Below are 18,083 nucleotides of genomic sequence, written 5' to 3' on the forward strand. Positions count from 1 at the left end.
CTGTAGAGCTTCTACCAGTCTGAGTAGACCACACTGACTTTGATGGACTGAGGATTTGGTTCAGTTCAGTATAAGGCAGCTTCATTTGTTCATGTGCGTTCACCAGTTTAGAAACCGGCTTCACTTCTTCCGATAACTGGCATCTGCGTTAAAATACCGTTTATCAGTACCAAGTAGTTCTGCCTGCATTTGCATTTCATAGAAGTGAACTCGGTGAATGTTATAAATCATGGACAGTGTTCCCTCTAAACTGAGTTAGTGTGAGCTAGCTCACAGTTTTTTAGTCTCCAGCTCACACATTTTTGTCTTCGCTCAGGAAAAAATGGCCCCAGAACAAACTAATTTATGCAGTAGCCAAATTGCTTGCTCAGAGGGAACATCGGTCATGGGTTGATAACATATGAAAGGAATGCCACAAGTGAAGCCCTCAGGCACATCAGGTCATAATATGAAGTTCATCAGGGCATGCACACCCCCAACAGGGCAAATAGCGACTCCATGGACTGTTTTTTGTAGCAGGAACTCCTTTGTGCTAGGGTTGCCAAGTCCAATTCAAGAAATCTCTGAGGACTTTGGGAGTGGAGCCAGGAGACACTGGGGTGGAGCTAGGAGCAAGGGTGTAACAAGCATCACTGAACCCCAACGGGAGTTTTGGCCATCGCATTTCAAGGGACGGAACACCTTTTTAAATGTCTTCCTTCCCTCCACCTTCCCCTTCTCTGATTTCACCTCAGAGGCGGAGCAAAGCGGGCGATGCCGCTGCGCAGCTGCCGCCTCTTCTCCGCTTCACTGTAACTGCTCCTCCGAGATGGGCTCAGGCTGAGCCCATCTCGGAGGAGCAGCTACGGTGAAGCGGAGAAGAGGTGGCAGCGCAGTGGCGTCGCCCACTCCGCTCCACCTCTGAGGTGAAATCAAAGAAGGGGAGGGTGGAGGCAGGCCAGGAGCGTGGCGAGCCACGAGTCCGGGTCCTAGAAGGACCCAGATTCACGGCTCGCCACGCTCCTGGCCTGCCTCCACCCTCCTCTTCTCTGATTTTACCTCAGAGGCGGAGCGGGCGATGCCGCTGCACTGCTGCCACCTCTTCTACAGTTCACCTTAGCAGCTCCTCCAAGATGGGGCGGCTCACCACGCTCCTTGGCGCCGTTTCACCCCCTCCCCGCGCTTCTGTTTTTTTGGAGAGCGGGGGAAGAGGCTGTAAATTTTGGGGTCCCCCACCAGGGCGGGAGGGTTGGGAAACCTACTTTGTGCACACGACACACCCCTGATGTAGCTAATCCTCCTGGAGCTTACAGTAGGCCTTGTACTAAGAGCCTTGTAAGCTCTTGGAGGATTGGCTACATCAGGGGTGTGTGGCCTAATATGCAAAAGAGTTCCTACTACAAAAAAAGTCCTGTCAGCACATGGGAAAGTCCTCCTCTATCAATGTCCCCGTCCTCATGCATGAAGAAAGCATGGAACTTCAGAACATTCATCCCTCCTAGGGTTGCCAGCTCCGAGTTGGGAAATTCCTGGGGATTTGAAGGACAAGCTTTGTGAGGTTGATGAAGTCAGAGCTTTATGAGGATGGTCGAGGGTGGAGCTTTGCAAAGATGGTGTTTGGGGAGGAGAGAGATCTCAGTGAGATATAAATGCCATAAAGTCCACCCTAAGGTTGCTACTCTTGGTAAAGAACACAAGAAAATGAAAGCTCCCAAATATAATGAAAAATAAGTGGAATAGAATACAATGGAAATCCAAAAGTATACAGTCCACTCAACCTACAAGGAGGTACTAATAATATAATTTGAGCCAAAGTCCAAATAGTATACAATTCATCCACCAGAAATTCTTCACTAGAATATTTCACAATTCAAATTGATTAAAAAAAAAAAGTATAAACTTTTGGATTTCATCATATTATATACCACTTATTTTTCATTATATTTGGGAGCTTTCGTTTTCTTGTGCTCTTTGCTTAGATTATCTCTCTGCCCTGGCTTGTTATTGACCCTTCAAGCGGTGGCTGGAGATCTTCTGGGATTACAACCAGTCTCCAGGCAACAGAGGTCAGTTCTACTGGAGAAAATGGCTGCTTTGGAAAGTGGACTCTGTGGCATTCCATCCCAGTGAAGTCCCTCATCTCCTCAACCCTAACCTGTACAGGCTCCACCCCCAAAATCTCCAGGTATTTCTCAACCCAGAACTGGCAACCCTAATCCACCCTCTGAACCAGCCATGTTCTCCAGAGGAACTGATCTCTGTAGTCCGGAGATCAGTTGTAATTTTGGCAGATCTCTAGGCTTCACCTGTAGGCCAGAAATCCCACTCAAAGCAGGGACACTCCCCAGAGAAAACATCATGTATCAGTCAGCCCTAATTACACTCCTGATTTTCAGCTAATTGCGTTTAAGAATATTGCAATGTTATTCTTCCCCCCCCCCCCAACCAAACCTACCTAATCTGTTTTCATTCTTAAAGACATCTGCCAAGAATACGGTTGTGTTCCCCGCCCTCTCTCTAAAATCAATGTCCTAGGGAGCAAAGCTTTTAGCACACATTGTTCTTCACTTAGAGATTCTTTATGAAACTTATTGTTAACATCTGGTATCATTGTTAAACAAATTAGCGGGGAACATCTGCTGAGCTATTCTGCCCCCCCATGGGTACCTTCCAAAAGAATCAGGTGAACTGACCTATTTTCTCTTTAAACGTACAAACAAGAGTCTAAATGCGTTGAAATGAAGAATACCTGGGAAGAAACTGATAGCAGCATTTTTTAAAAAAAAATTACTTATACCTCAGCTTTTTCTCCAGTGGAGGCTCAAAGCAGCTTACATCATTCTCTTCTGTTCCATTTTATCCTCACAATGACCCTGTGAGGTAGGGTACTACACGTTCAGAGGCACTAAGCCTCTGAATTCTGGATAAGGGCACCAGGCCTGGGTTGGAAAATACCTGGAGACTTTGGGGGTGGATCTGGAAGAGGTCGGGGTTTGGGGAGGAGAGGGGAGAGGAGGGGTCTCAGCATGGTACAATGCCCTTCAAAGTTTTAAAGTTTTTTTTATATCTCTGCTACCTAATCTTAAATAGGTATACACATGGCCTGGCCTGACATGGCCCAGCCCAACCTGACATGGCCCGGCCCAACAAGGTCTCATTTATGTCAGATCTGACCCTCATGAGTTCCACACCACTCTCAAAAATAGAAATAAAAACCCAACCCATCTTGCCGTGTTCAGCATTTATTGTTAATAAGGAAGACAACATTTGCACTTGCTCTTTTTAGCACAAAATCATCTTTAGCAATCCTGAGCATTGTAGTTCTGTTCTAAAAGAGGTCTGGCAAGAGCTGCAACAGCCTCAAACAGGCATGTGAGTCTCCAGTGAAATCCACATTTTTCATGATGGCCACATAAATGACCACCAGGTGGCACTCTGTTCCATCAAGGCTGCGGATTGAGCCTCCATAAAAAGCATGCCGTTCTGAATTTATGTGTCTTGCCGCTTCTCTAGTACACTACACTGCCACATGGGGACTCTGAGCTGCACTCCCCCTTGGCACAGCAGGGTTTCGGCTAACCTCCTGCCTTCGCTAGGTTTCCCCTCACTTGCTCTCCAGCAGGAGAAAACAGGTGGAGGACGGCAACCTTGCAGGTGCAGCAATATCATTTCCTGTTGCCACATCCATGATGTTCTAGGGATTTTCTAAATCTCTGTGGGCTTTACCATAATATTGGGGGAGAATTCCTAAAGGGGCACAAAGGGGTGGTGACGTCAATTCTGGGTGAGCATTCAGAAGTTCATCACATCCATGATGTTTCCCTTCTTTGATCCAATCTAGATGAAATATTACAAGAACTGTAATTGCTTGAAGGTCCATTCAAGCTACCATATGGGGGTTGGGGGCTGAACTGGATCAGGGAAACACTGTTTGACCCTTTTGTTCCCATGTTAATTTCCTAATCTAAAGTACACCCCCCCAGTTGCTGTTTGTCCCTTGAGTATATGGGGGGGGGGGGGGAATGCATCATTGAAATTTCATGTTTCATTTTTACGGTGTTTTATTGATTTCTATTGTGTTTTCTACATTAGATTGTTTTTACATGAATTTTGTAGTGTTTTTCATGCATTTTATTGATTGTGTTATATTTTACTGGTTTGTAAACTGCCTTGAGGACTTTTAGTTGAAAGACAATATATGAACAATCTCTCTCTCTCTCCCTCTCTCTTTCTCTCTCTCTCTCTTTCTAACTTACTTACCAACTTACTTACTTGCTTGCTTACTTACTAGAGTGAAGTACTTTTAGATGCTATATAATGCAGGGCTTTTTTTGTTGCAGGAACTCCTTTGCATATTAAGCCACACCTCTCTGATGTAGCTAATCCTCCAAGAGCTTATAATAGACCCTGTAAAAAGAGCCCTGTAAGCTCTTGGAGGATTGGCCACATCAGGGGGTGTGGCCTAATATGCAAAAGAGTTCCTGCAACAACAAAAAAGCCCCGAAGCTATGAATGGATAGGTCTTAGTTTCATTTTCCTTACTTCTAGCTTGTATTAATGTTTGTCTGCAGCCACTGCTTAGATCTGTTCCTCCCTGGCTGAACCCTCACCAGTACATCTTTGCATTAACTGGCTATACAAATATCAAAAGAAAGGTTTATTGAGCAAGATGTCTTGAACAGAATAATTAAATACCTCTTAGATGGTGCACAGCTGTCAGAACCCTCTTTAGCTGCTCGAGTCAGAGTAATCAGATTGGTCTCAGAAATGGTAAGCTGGAAGGTCATCTCTTCAAGTAAATATCTCTGGCAGGAGGGCTCTGGAGATCAGGCGCCTTCATCATGGACTGCCAATTCTCAAAGTCTTGTCTGAAAATCTATAATTATGATGGCAGAACGAACTTGGTGGAATGGCCTTGGTCAGCCATAGCTCTTGTAGGAGTTGTCCTTGAAAGGGCAGCTGCTGCAAGAGGTCTCTCAGCCCCACCCACCTCACAGGGTGTCCATTGTGGGGGAGGGTAAAGGAGATTGTGGCCGCTCTGAGATTCAGAGTATAGAATGGGATATAAATCCAATATCAACATCATCATCATCATCATCATCATCAACCTTCTCCATTGCAAGTCCAGTCTGCAGTGAAAAAAAACCCCTACAATGTACCCTCTATATGTGCATAAGTTTCTCTAAGGTGGGGCCTGCTTCCAGGGCCGGCTGTAGACTGTCTGGCACCCTAGGCAAGGCTAGCTTCTGGTGCCCCCTCCCTGCACTGATAACATCACTGACTCATATGGTGGGCACCTGATTTGGTGCCCCCAGAAGGCCAGCGCCCTAGGTAATCACCTGCTTCTAAGAACCCACTCATGTTCACACACACAGGCTCAGTTCAATCATGCCATAAAATGGATTAAGTAAACCTGTAATCCCCACCGTGCCAACCATGAGTACCAAAGTACCTGCTGATATATTTCCTGGTACCCACATCCTTCTTTCCTAAAACAAAGAGCCAATCCTAGTTTTCCTCCACCTTGTTAGAGCAAGCAATGCTTTCAAAGAGCACAAGTAAGAACACATTTGTGTCTGCAGGGAGCATCCATTCAGAAACAGTGTCTTTCACCTCAGAAGAAGAGTTGATTTTATATCCTGCCCATCACTACTTGAAGGAGTCTCGGAGCAGCTTGCAATCACCTTCCCTTCCTCTCCCCACAACAAGCGCCCTGTGAGGTAGGTGGGGCTCTGAGAGCTCTTCAAGAACTGTGAATGACCCAAAGTCACCCATCTGGCTGCATGTGGAGGAGTGGGGAATCAAACCCAGTTCTCCAGATAGAGTCCGCCTCTCTTAACCACGACACCACAGCTGGCTCTCAGGAGGATGCTTAACTTAGAATTTCCCAACATTTCGTGATTGGTCCTTCCCCCGTGGCAGCCATCTTGTGGTATTTTGTTTGTTCTATCTGTTTATTCTCAGAATCTCAGTATTAACTCAAAATGGTTAACGGCTGTAATGTACTGGGAGACGAGACGTGGTAAAGGCATTGGTCTTTAATCGCTGGTACATTACAGAACTGGGGAACACGCGGCCGGGTCCGCTAATATATACATGCACCCCGGATCAACCCCCCTGCTGGCCAGCCCAATCCTGGCCAGTTAAACTTCCCGCGCTTGGTCTTGATTGGCGGTGACTTTTCCCGCGCTGCGCCAGGTAACCCGAGGACGTCCCGGCTTGCGCGGCGCGGGTGCAGAGTCCGATACTCAACACTCCTCCCCCCTTAGTTTAAACCACATAGTCCCGGAGGTACGCCGGTGCTCTCCGTTCCCGTGTCGATCTCCTCGGGGTCGCTCTTGGTGCGGAGGCTGGTTCCGTTGTGGGCGATGCTGCTTCTGGCTGCGGGATGTTGGGGTCTGTTTCAGGCTCCGGCTCTGGTTCGGTGTCTCTGGGGGCGTCATAAGTGGGTAGTTCCTGTATTGGCGAGCGCCCCTCCGGACCTTCGGTTGCCCGCGGTTCCCTATTCCCTACCTCCTCTGTTTCTTCGGGTAGGGTGCGGCGGCGCAGCTGATCTATGTGCCGCCTTAGTACCTGGCCCCCTTCGGTGGTCACTTCGTATGACCTGGAACCTGTCACCCTAAGGACTCTCCCCGCGACCCACTCGGGACCGCTTGCGAAGTTCTTCGCGTATACCGGGTCACCCGGAAAGAACCCCCGCACCGCCTCCCGGACCTCTGGGGACCCGCGGACCTCGGGGGCCCGGTCGGGGTGCAGCCTGTCTAGGCGTGTTGTCAGTTTCCTCCCCATAAGCAGTTCTGCGGGGCTGGATCCCGTTATAGGGTTTGGGGTGATCCTGTTGTGGAACAGGAAGGCTGAGAGGCGGTGGTCCCAATCCCCTTGTACTATTCTCCCCAGTGCTTCCTTGGTGGTCCGCACCATCCGCTCTGCCTGGCCGTTGGTGGCCGGATGGAAGGGTGCGGATCTTATGTGTCGTATGAGGTACCTCTCCGTGAACTCCCGGAATTCCCGGGAGGTGAATGCAGTACCGTTATCCGTCACCAGGGTGTCTGGGATCCCGTGCGTGCATAGGACCCTCCTGAGTGCCCGGACGGCTGCTGCTGTGGAGGTCGAGGCTACTGGAATCACCTCCAGCCATTTTGTGTAGGCATCCACAAGTATAAAAAAGATTTGGCCCTGATACGGGCCTGCAAAATCTAAGTGGAGGCGGGACCATGGTCGCCGGTTAGACTCCCATCTGTGGACCGGGGCTGATGGGGGATCGGGCCGGGATTCTTGGCAGGGTTGGCACCTCCTCACCCACCCCTCTATCTCCTCATCCATGCCCGGCCACCACACATAACTACGGGCCAGGGCTTTCATCCTCACGATGCCCGGGTGGGTCTCGTGGAGGTCTTCCAGCACCTGCTTGCGCAAGGGGGGGGGAACCACCACCCGGCTGCCCCAAAGCACACACCCCTTGTGGGTTGATAGCTCGTCCTTCCTGGACGCGAACGGCCTGAACGCGTCTTCGACTTTGCCTGATGGCCACCCCCTCCCCACCCAGTCCCTGACCCGTGCCAGGATGCGGTCCCTCCCTGTTGCCCGAGCCACCTCCGCCGCGTGCAGGGGGCGCTCGGGGAGCGATTCAATGAGCATTACCCCATGTGCAGGGGCGGGATCCGGTTCTGTCATGGGGAGCGGCAGGCGGCTGAGGGCATCGGCGTGTCCCATGGCTTTACCCGGGCGGTGGACCAGTTCATACGTGTAGGAGTTCAGGAACTGGTTCCACCTCAGGACCCTCTGGGATAGGATTTGGGGGGTCTGACGGTCTGGAGCTAGGAGGCCCAGGAGCGGCTTGTGGTCCGTGGCGATGGTGAAACGCCTACCGTAGAGGTAGTCGTTGAACTTGTGCACCCCCGCCACGATCGCCAAGGCCTCCTTGTCAATTTGAGCGTAGTTCCGCTCCGCTGGAGATAGAGTCCGTGAATAGTACGCGACTGGCACTTCCCTCCCGTCCGGGAGTTGGTGCCCCAAAACCGCTCCTACTCCGTAGGGGGAGGCGTCGCAAGCTAGGATCAGGGGTAGGTTTTCGTCGTAGTGGTGAAGTACCGCGTTAGAGACCAAGAGGTCCTTCACTGCTTGGAACGCCGCGGCTTGGCGTTGGCCCCAGACCCACGGGGCCTGTTTATCCAGCAAACGGTGCAACGGTTCCGCTACGGCGGCTTTGTGCGGTAGGAACGTGTGATAAAAGTTCAACAATCCTAAAAAACTCTGTAGTTCTGCCTTGCATTTGGGCGCAGGAGCCTGGACTATGGCCCTGGTCTTGTCCGCCGTCGGGTGTATCCCCGCCGCGTCCACGGCGAACCCCAGGAACTCCACTCGCGGGACCCCTAACAAACATTTCTCCTTTTTGACTCTCAGCCCCGCCGCTTGGAACCGTCTGAGGACCTCGCGCAGGCGGCAGCAGAACTCTCCTTCATTGGGGGCGGCGATTAAAACGTCGTCAAAGAAGGGTTGAACTCCGGGGATCCCTTTAAGGAGCGAGTCCATTATGCTCTGGAATATCCCCGGAGCCACACTGACCCCGAACTGCAGCCGTTTAACCCTGAACGCGCCCCTGTGGGTCACGATCGTCTGCGCCTCCGCTGTCTTAGCGTCGACCGGCAGTTGCTGGTATGCTTGTGCTAAGTCCAGCTTCCCAAAAACCTTCGCCCCGGCTAGCGCTGCTAGGACGTGGCTGACCACCGGGACTGGGTAGGGGTTGTCTTGTAGCGCCTTATTGATCGTGCACTTGTAGTCAGCGCAGATCCTCACCTCCCCATTGGGTTTGACGGGCGTTACTATGGGGGTTTCCCATTCCGCGTATGTTACCGGTTCTAGGACGCCCTGGGCCGTTAGGCGGTCCAGTTCTGCCTCTATTTTCGGCTTAAGGGCGAACGGGACGCGCCTCGCTTTAAGCCTTATGGGCCTGACCATTGGGTCAATCGGTAGGGTGATGGGCGGACCCTTATAGCTCCCCAAAGACCCATCAAAGACCTCGGGGAACTCCCGGCAGACCCCGTCGAAATTGCTTGCCTGCAAGTGGTCCACCCCCACCAGCTGGATCCCCAGGGGATTGAACCAAGCCAACCCTAGAAGTGTGGTCAGTTGGCGCTTGACCACTAGGATGTCCAGGGGCCCTCTGAAACCCCTTCTTTCCACATGCACCCGGGCCCACCCCACGATGTGTACTGGGTTCTTCTGAAAGTCCCTCAGTACGAAGTCCGCTGGCCTCGTTTGAAGGCGGCGGTGGGGGCATAGTTTCTTGAGGGTTTCCTCCGAAATGATGGAGATGGAGGAACCCGAGTCCACTTCCATGGTGCAGGGGGCGCCCTCGATTAGGACCGACATTTTGACCTTGTCTGGGGCCGATAGGGGCAAGTTCAATACCTGCAGAGTGGTGGATGCCGTCGTGTGGGTGTCCAGGGAGTCGTGATGCGCTGATGGTTGTCGGCGGCTGTTCTTGGCCCGGCAAGCCCGAGCGATGTGGCCCGTCTTTCCGCAGCTGCGGCAGTCCAGGTTGCGGTACGGGCAGTCCCGGCGCTCGTGGGGGTCGCCGCAGCTGGCGCACCTGGGACCGGTGGTGGCGGTGGCCCTCTCCGTCGCTCGCTGTCTAGTGGGGGCCCTTGTGTCCGTTCTTTGGGGCCGCCGGAGTTGAAACGCTTCTTCCTCTGTTCGGTCTTCTGGCTCCGTTTCCCCTTGGTGGACTGCTTCACCTCGTGGCTGGCCGAACGCCTTGGTGGCCCTCTCGAAGGCCGTTGCCTCGTTGAAGGCTTGTTGTAGCGTTAGCTCCTCCTTCGCGAAGAGCTTCTGCTGCAATCGCTCGTCGCGGAGGCCCCAGACGAAACGGTCCCGCAGGGCTTCGTCCCTTTTGTCAAAGTTGCAATTTCCGGCGATCTGCCGAAGGGCCGCCAGGTAGACCGCCGCTGTCTCCCCCGACTTCTGGTCCCTCTTGTGGAAGAGGAATCGGCGGGCGACGATGGACGGTTGGGGTGAAAAGTGGCCCGTGAGGAGCCTCACGACTTCCCGGTAGGTCCTCTCCGTCAGCTTAGCTGGAGCGGAGAGACCTCGTGCGATCTCGAAGGTCTCTTCGCCACAGACGCTCAGCAGGACGTCTCTCTTTCTCTCGTCATCGTCGATCAGGTTCGCCCGCAGGTAGCACTCGACCCTTTCGGTGTAGGTCTCCCATCTCTCGGGGTGCTCCGGGTTGAATTCCGCAAGATGGCCCGTCGTTACGCTCGAGTTCGCCATGGTGGCGGCGGGCTGCCCGATCCTGCGGTCTCTCGCCTTCCTCGTCTCCGGCCGGACCTATCTAGATCCCACCTTCGTCGCCAGTGTAATGTACTGGGAGACGAGACGTGGTAAAGGCATTGGTCTTTAATCGCTGGTACATTACAGAACTGGGGAACACGCGGCCGGGTCCGCTAATATATACATGCACCCCGGATCAACCCCCCTGCTGGCCAGCCCAATCCTGGCCAGTTAAACTTCCCGCGCTTGGTCTTGATTGGCGGTGACTTTTCCCGCGCTGCGCCAGGTAACCCGAGGACGTCCCGGCTTGCGCGGCGCGGGTGCAGAGTCCGATACTCAACAACGGCCCTGAAGTAAACTACGTAACTATGGTGAGTGTGATTGTCTGACCATGGGCTGATCTACTAACTATGCTCTGTTAGAGTTTGTCAAACAAAGACCAGAAACCTGGTTTGGAACTGATTTATCACCTACAGTGATTTTTAACTGAGGTATCATGTGACATATACACAGACATCCTGGCCTCATCCAACCTTCTAACCCAGAGAGAGAGAGAGAGAGATGCCGGGCTAGACTATAAATCAGGGATGTTGAACTCATTTGTTATGAGGGCCAAATCTGACATAAATGAGACCTTGTCGGGCCAGGCCATGTCAGGCTGGGCCATGCATATTCCTATTTAACATTAGGTAGCAGAGATATAAACTTTATAAAGGACACAGACAAACACAATCATAGATTTTTAAGAAAAACTTAATACTTGCTTAAAACAGAGCATGTTGGTCTTAAAGGTGCTTTCTTTGTATTTTTCCCATGGGATCCAGGGAACTGGGCAAAAGAAGCTCTGGCTCTCTCCTCCCTTCCACAGGGGACCTCCTTCCAGGAAGGGGAGGAGCCTCAGCCAGGAGAAGGAAGAGGGGCTTGGCTCAGTAGCTCTGCTGTGCGATTAAGAGAGCCTGCCAAAGCAAGCTCTGCCTCCTCCCCCTTCCTCCCCAAGGGAGGAGCCTCAGCCAATGGACAAAATAGAGGTTTTGCTGTTTGCTTTGTTAGATTGAGCAAAGCCTGTGCAATTAAGCCTTGCAAAGCGAGTTGCTATGCAGAAGGAAGCAAGAAAGAGGGAGAAAAAAGCAGATGACAGCCAGTTGCTTGAGGGCCTGATAGGAGCCCTCCAGGGGCCTGATTTGGCCTCCGGGTCACACGTTTGACACCCCTGCAAACAACACAACCAGTATTTGTCAAAGCAAACCAGAATTTCAGCAATTGCCTGTGAACCAAATCCTAGTTTCACAAACTAGCTGTAGTTAAAGTAGCAAGCTGCATTACGCCCTGAGGTATTCCCAGTTGGCTGTCTGAAGCAGGCTAGAACATCTGCAAGTGCCCCTTCCCAACAGAAAGTCATGAAGCTGCTTTATACTGAATCAGACCCTCGGTCCATCAAAGTCAGTATTGTCTACTCAGACTAGCAGCAGCTCCCCAGGGTCTCGGATCTTCCATGTCATCTGCGGTTAGATCTTATAACTGAAGATGCTGGGGATTGAACCTTGGACCTTCTGCATGCATGGCCGATGCTCTCCCCCTGAGCCACGGCCCCTTCTCATATACATGTGCATGGCAACACAGATGAATTATGAGCATTTTCACAGCTCATCGCTTTTACTGGGGAAGAGCTGAGCCTCTTAACAACAGTGGAGTTTGCAGGCTAAAGCATTAAGTTACGCACAGGTGCACCCATTTGAATGGTTGTTATGTCCTTGTATCAATTTATAATTGCATTGTATTTATAATTGATGCTGTGTACTTGGCCTGTGGATCCGTTCCCAGATACAGATCACAACTGGCCCCATGTCCGTGTTGGCAGGATAGCTTTGTTCCAGACTGCTTATTGCTGCTCATTAGCCAGGAAAATAGAACGGACCTCCGTAGCTCCCGTCCCTTTAACAAGAATTTGGTATGCAGAAATCAGCAGGTAAGTTTGTTACGCTCTGGCTTCAAGCTCTCTTGCCTGCTGCTTGCTGCAGATTAAACTCCTATCGAAAGGGCAGCTGCAAGGCCAGTTCAGAAAGCAAACAAGCCAAAAGCAAAGCCCTCAAATCAGACGTGACATCGCCAAATGCAAGAAGGGTGGAATGGAGTCGGAAATAGTTTGGAACTTGGTATCGTCGCATTTGGAACGGCCTGTTTTTTGCAGGTGTGATCCCATCAGCAGGAGAGGGGATGAGAAGAGCTCAAAGTGGCATATGTGGAGTAAATACAATCCTCTTGTAAAGCAAAAGGACAAATGCACACATATTAGACTTGGAATCCTCTTCTGGATTGTGCCCACATTAGCACATGAAAAGGGCTGAAATGCAAGTTTTAGTGCCATGGGTGAATGTAGTCCATGACGAGCAAGATCTGAGTCCAGTAGCACATCTAAAAGACCAACAAGATTTCTCAAGTATGTAAGTTTTTGCAGGGCTTTTTTGTAGCAGGAACTCCTTTGCATACTAGACCACACACCCCTGATGTAGCCAATCCTCCAAGAGCTTACAGGGCTCTTCTTATAGGGCCTACTACTCTTGGAAGTTTGGCTACATCAGGGGGGTATGGCCTAATATGCAAAGGAGTTCCTGCTACAAAAAAAGCCCTGTTTTTGACAGTCAAAACTCCCTTCATCAGACTCTCAAAGGCTCATACCCTGATCGAAAGCCCTTGTGGTGGACCAGAATATGACATGAGGGCTTTATAATGTATACTTAGTTCCTGATGCCTCTAAACAGGGCTCTTTTTTAAAAGAAAGGCCAAGCAGGAACGCATTTGCATATTAGGCCACACCCCCTGATGCAAGCCAGGTGGAACTGCATTCCTGCTCAAAAAAACCCCTGCCTCTAAATTATAATAACTATGTAAAGAAAGGTAAAGGTAGTCCCCTGTGCAAGCACCAGTCGTTTCCGACTCTGGGGTGACGTCGCATCACGATGTTTTCATGGCACACTTTTCATGGGGTGGTTTGCCACTGCCTTCCCCAGTCATCTACACTTTCCCCCCAGCAAGCTGGGTACTTATTTTACCAACCTCGGAAGGATGGAAGGCTGAGTCAACCTCGAGCCGGCTACCTGAACCCAGCTTCTGCCAGGGTCGAACTCAGGTGGTGAGCAGAGCTTGGACTGCAGTACTGCAGCTTACCATTCTGTGCCACAGGGCTCCTAATAACTATTTAGGTAGTTATTAAATAGTGTCAGCCCACCCTGAATTCCAGCCCTGGGTCTAGACATCAGGAGAAGACTGCAGATTTATACCCCGCCCTTCTCTCTGAATCAGATTCAGAGCAGCTTACAATCTCCTTTCCCTTCCTCCCCCACAACAGACGCCCTGTGAGGTGGGTGGGGCTAAGAGGGCTCTCACAGCAGCTGCCCTTTCAAGGACAACCTCTGCCAGAGTTATGGCTGACCCAAGGTCATTCCAGCAGGTGCAAGTGAAGGAGTGGGGAATCAAACCCAGTTCTCCCAGGTAAGAGTCCGCACACTTACTTAACCGCTACACCAAACTGGATGGAGGCAAAACAATAGGGAAAGGGTGGAAATTGATTCCCTTGTATCCTTGCCATGTTGTTTAATTTTTGTCTGCAAAACCTGGTCGTTGCACTGACAACAGCCTTGAGCCTTAAGCGAGATAAATGAGATAGCAATGTTTATATAAAAAAAACCAAAAGTATGCGTATAGGCTACTTTCTTTGCTTCCAGTTGTGCCAGGCACTCCAGTTGGTACCATGTAAACCCACTCGTTTTCTCAAACGCCCTATAAGCCAAGACTCTTCTTCTCAATGACTCCTTCGTAAAAACAGAAAGTGCAATTGGGGAAATACTTGGGAGGCTTTCTCCTCCATGGTGGAGTGTGTGCACCTGCTCTTTGGGAAACGTGGCCCTGCCCCCCACCTGCCTTTTCCGAAGAACAGAGAGCACATTCCAAGTGGCTCTTGCCAGATTGCCACTTGACGTTCCAGCTGCTGAGCTAGCTTTCAGAAGGACACCAGTTTTCAAAGGCTTGTGGGGGGTTTTTTTAATGTCAGTGAACCCTGATCCTTTCTCCTGTAACCCTGGCAGAGGCATCTCTGCATGCGTCCTTCTCACCACCCTTCCGGCCCCCCTAAGCTTCTTTTGCACTGTTCCGCGAATGAATTGCCCATATTCTCCATCTACCCGGGAAGTCAGTGATGGATGTTCTCCTCTTTGACTGTGACTTGCCCGCCACCTTCATTCCACAATAAAATATATATATATATAAAAGAACTGCTGGCCGATCACCTCACAGAATATTCTCGGTTTACAGGTCAGGCTTATTTAAAATGTATCTTCCCGGGGGGGGGGGGGGGGAGGACATGCTGCATTCTTATAAGTGTCCTCCTGACATTTTCAACAGCCAAAGCTTTTAAAGGAGAATTTTCATCTAGCTTCAGAAAAGAGAACAATCCGTGAAGATACAAAAGGGATGCTGAGAAAGGTTACCTGGTAGACCTTTCTGGGATCTGTTTCATGCCACACACACACAAAACCTGGTGAGCTTCAGGATGATTTTTATTACTCTTCCTTTGGTAATCCCCTTTAACCAGGGACTCCAAGCCCCAGTGATGCTAATATGTTCCACTTTTAACAAGGGACAAAGAGAGTGTCCAGCTGTCTGTACTCCAATGTACCTTTTCCTACTGTCAGCTGACCCAGTGTTGGTACACCTCCCGCCTCCAGATCTTTCAAGACAATGTATGATAAACACTCACTTCCAGGAGCAAGTTCATGAGGGGCACCAGGAGAGAATGACAGTCTTTGATCCAACAAAGTGTGTTAAAAGGGTGTTGCTTCAAGGTCATCCTTGAGCGTTAGGCACCAAAACCAACACCAGAAAAAGAACTGAAGAAGTTGGTGACAGGTCTAAAGTTTGGAAGCTACTTTAAAGCACAGGCAAGTCCATAGCCCCATAGTGTCGAGTGGTAAAGCTGCAGTAATGCAGTCCAAGCTCTACTCACCACCTGAGTTCGATTCCAGCAGAAGCTGGGTTCAGGTAGCCAGATCGAGGTTGACTCAGCCTTCCATCCTTTCAGGGTTGGTAAAATGAGTACCCAGTTTGCTGGGGAGAAAGTGTAGAAGACTGGGGAAGGCAATGGCAAACCACCCCATAAAAAGTCTGCCACGAAAACGTTGTGATGTGACGTCACCCCGGAGTCAGAAACTGCTGGTGCGTGCACCTTTACCTTTTTAAGTCCATAGTGCATGAAAATAATCTTGTTTGTAAGAATCCCATGTGTTTCTCCTTCATTTCCCTCTTGAGATTTCTGGGATCTTTTTCCAGAAAAAAAGCCCTGTCCAGTAAGCCAGTAACGGAGGCCAGTACAGAACAACAGTAAAGAAAATCTCTTTTCCTATATTGCTTATAATAGCTGACATGGCAAGGATTTACAAAATGCTGCATAAAGAACATAAGGCTACCACACAACCAAAGCTTAGCTTGGGAGAAAAGACAGACACCAATAAGATAATTCCCAACAAAAACAAGGAACAGCCCCAAATGGTTTCTCTGTACCTCAACAGGCCACCCATATGGGAAACTTGCTTAGGAAGGCAAGTAAGAACAATTTCAACATGCTCCAAAGGTCTCTTTTCTAGCCAGTCACTGCCAGTTTAGACCCCACCAGCACATACATGATATGGAATGACTGGCCTCCCCACGTTACATTTGAATCCAATTCACCATTGTATTGCCCATTCCTTCTGCTTCCAGAGATCCTTTTTAGGGCTTCCACGTCACAAAGTCCCTGTATTTGTTGGTGCATTAAAGGAGGACTTTGCATCAGGGTCATAGCCAGGACTTTAAAAGTCAGGGGGCTTTCTAAAAAGTTGAGAGGGCACCCTTTCCCATCCACTGTGGGGCTTGCCACTTCTCAGAAGCTTTCTGAGGTAGGGGCAAAAGCTGGAGGCTCTGAAAGTGGCCAAGTGGAGGCCGCCAACCCTAAAACTTTGGAGTCAAGAAGGGACTGCACCTTGCGTGCAAGCAGGGGCGTTTCCTTTCACCTCCCTCTCTCCCACTTTGCAGCCAGCAGCTCCATCTGTCCCCCCGCCCCAGTCCATTCCACGTGGCTTTCTCGGCCTCCTGCTCCTCCGCTTCCCTCCTCTCTGCCTGCTGCTTTTGCTGTTGCAGTGCGCTGGGCCCTGCTCAGCATTCCCAGCTCCAGCTGCAGATGCTTCACCAGCTCAGCCATGGCAAAAAGGAAAAAAAATTAAAAGGCAAGCTGCACCCAGAAGGCCCCTGGAAGTCAAGGGCAGTGCCCCCACAGGCCCTCTGTGGCTAAGGGCCTTGTTGTATATGTGATCGGATATATGTCTAAGGTATGATGTTCTTGCCTGGCTCAATGGAGTCTGTAGGACTGAGCTTAGGGTCTTGGGAACAATAGGCAGCGGGTTCCAAATCCCTGCTGTCCTGCTCCAAGCAAGGATCCCTGCTAGTTTGAATGGTCCAATAACATGCTAGTGCAGGAACCTTGAGTGTATATATAGTTGGCCCAGTCTGGAGTCTGAGAGCGCAGCCCTATACTATGCTGAGATAATAAAAAGAGCTATGATCACTACCACCTCGCCTCTTCCTTGCATTGAACCCACTATAGGCCTGCTTTGTAACAGTTTTGAAAGAGTTTTGTGCCTCCCAGATGCAGGCTGACCCCTTTCTGCTTGCAATGCGCAGCTTGTTTAGGGTCGTGGTTAGGAGCGGCAGGCTTTAATCCAGAGAACTGGGTTTGATTCCCCACATGCAGCCAGCTGGGTTATCTTGGGCAAGCCACAGTTCTCAAAAAAGTTCTCTCAGGCCCACCTACCTCAAAGGGTGTCTGTTGTGGGGAGAGGAAGGGCAGGAGATTGTAAGCTGCTCTGAGACTGCAAGTGAAGGGAAAGATTCAGCTCTTCTTCTTCTGAAAAGGACTGGCATGTATCTAGAAGGTAGGCACCCAGGAGGCATAAAATTCTTATCGTGTGCCTGATACAAAGTCCTCATGTTGACCACCAACAAACACAAAGATTTTGTGTCAAGTCCACAATCTGTTTGAGTTTTCTCCATTACTTAAGCATCTTCCTCAAGCTTAGCTGTACCATTGCCTACCTCTGATCATTTATGAATATATTTTGTTGACCCCAAACTATATTACTTCTGTGTATTACTTCTTTCTATGTTGAAAACATAGGTTCATATGTTTTCAGGTTCATATTCTTACCTGGTTATCAATTTCTGTCCTTTCATCTTGTGACTGCTATGTTTACTCAGGAGTTTTTCAAAGGTTCTTTTGGAAACCCAAGTATATAATGTCTGCTGGATCAACCCAATATGTATAAATTTATTAACACCCTCAAATAATTCCAAAAAAAGTAGTGAAGCTGAACTCCCCTTTGCAAAGCCATGCTCATTCTTTCTCAGCAAGTCTTGTTCTTCTACACATTTCATCATGCTAGCTTTAATAAAACTTTTTATTAATTTGCCCAATACAGATATTAGGCTAACAGGCCTGTAGTTGCCTGTATCCACACCCTGAATTTTTTTTTAAGTAACAAGTAACATTGGTTCCATTCCAGTCCTCCAGATGTAAGCCAATTCTAATGAAAGCCAATTGCATAATTTTGTTTGAAGGTCAACGATTTCCCATGAAAACTCCTTAAAACTCTTGGCTGTTTGCCATCCAGATACAGTAACTTTTTAATATTTAATTTGCCAAATGGACACAGAATTGCATCTCATCACCCATTTTACTTTGTTCTTCAGATGCCCTCTCAAAACAGTGCTTCAGCCATGGGTATATGCCCAATATCCTCTGCAATGAA

This window comes from Heteronotia binoei, chromosome 14 (genome assembly GCF_032191835.1).
Source record: "Heteronotia binoei isolate CCM8104 ecotype False Entrance Well chromosome 14, APGP_CSIRO_Hbin_v1, whole genome shotgun sequence".
NCBI classification, from domain to species: domain Eukaryota; kingdom Metazoa; phylum Chordata; class Lepidosauria; order Squamata; family Gekkonidae; genus Heteronotia; species Heteronotia binoei.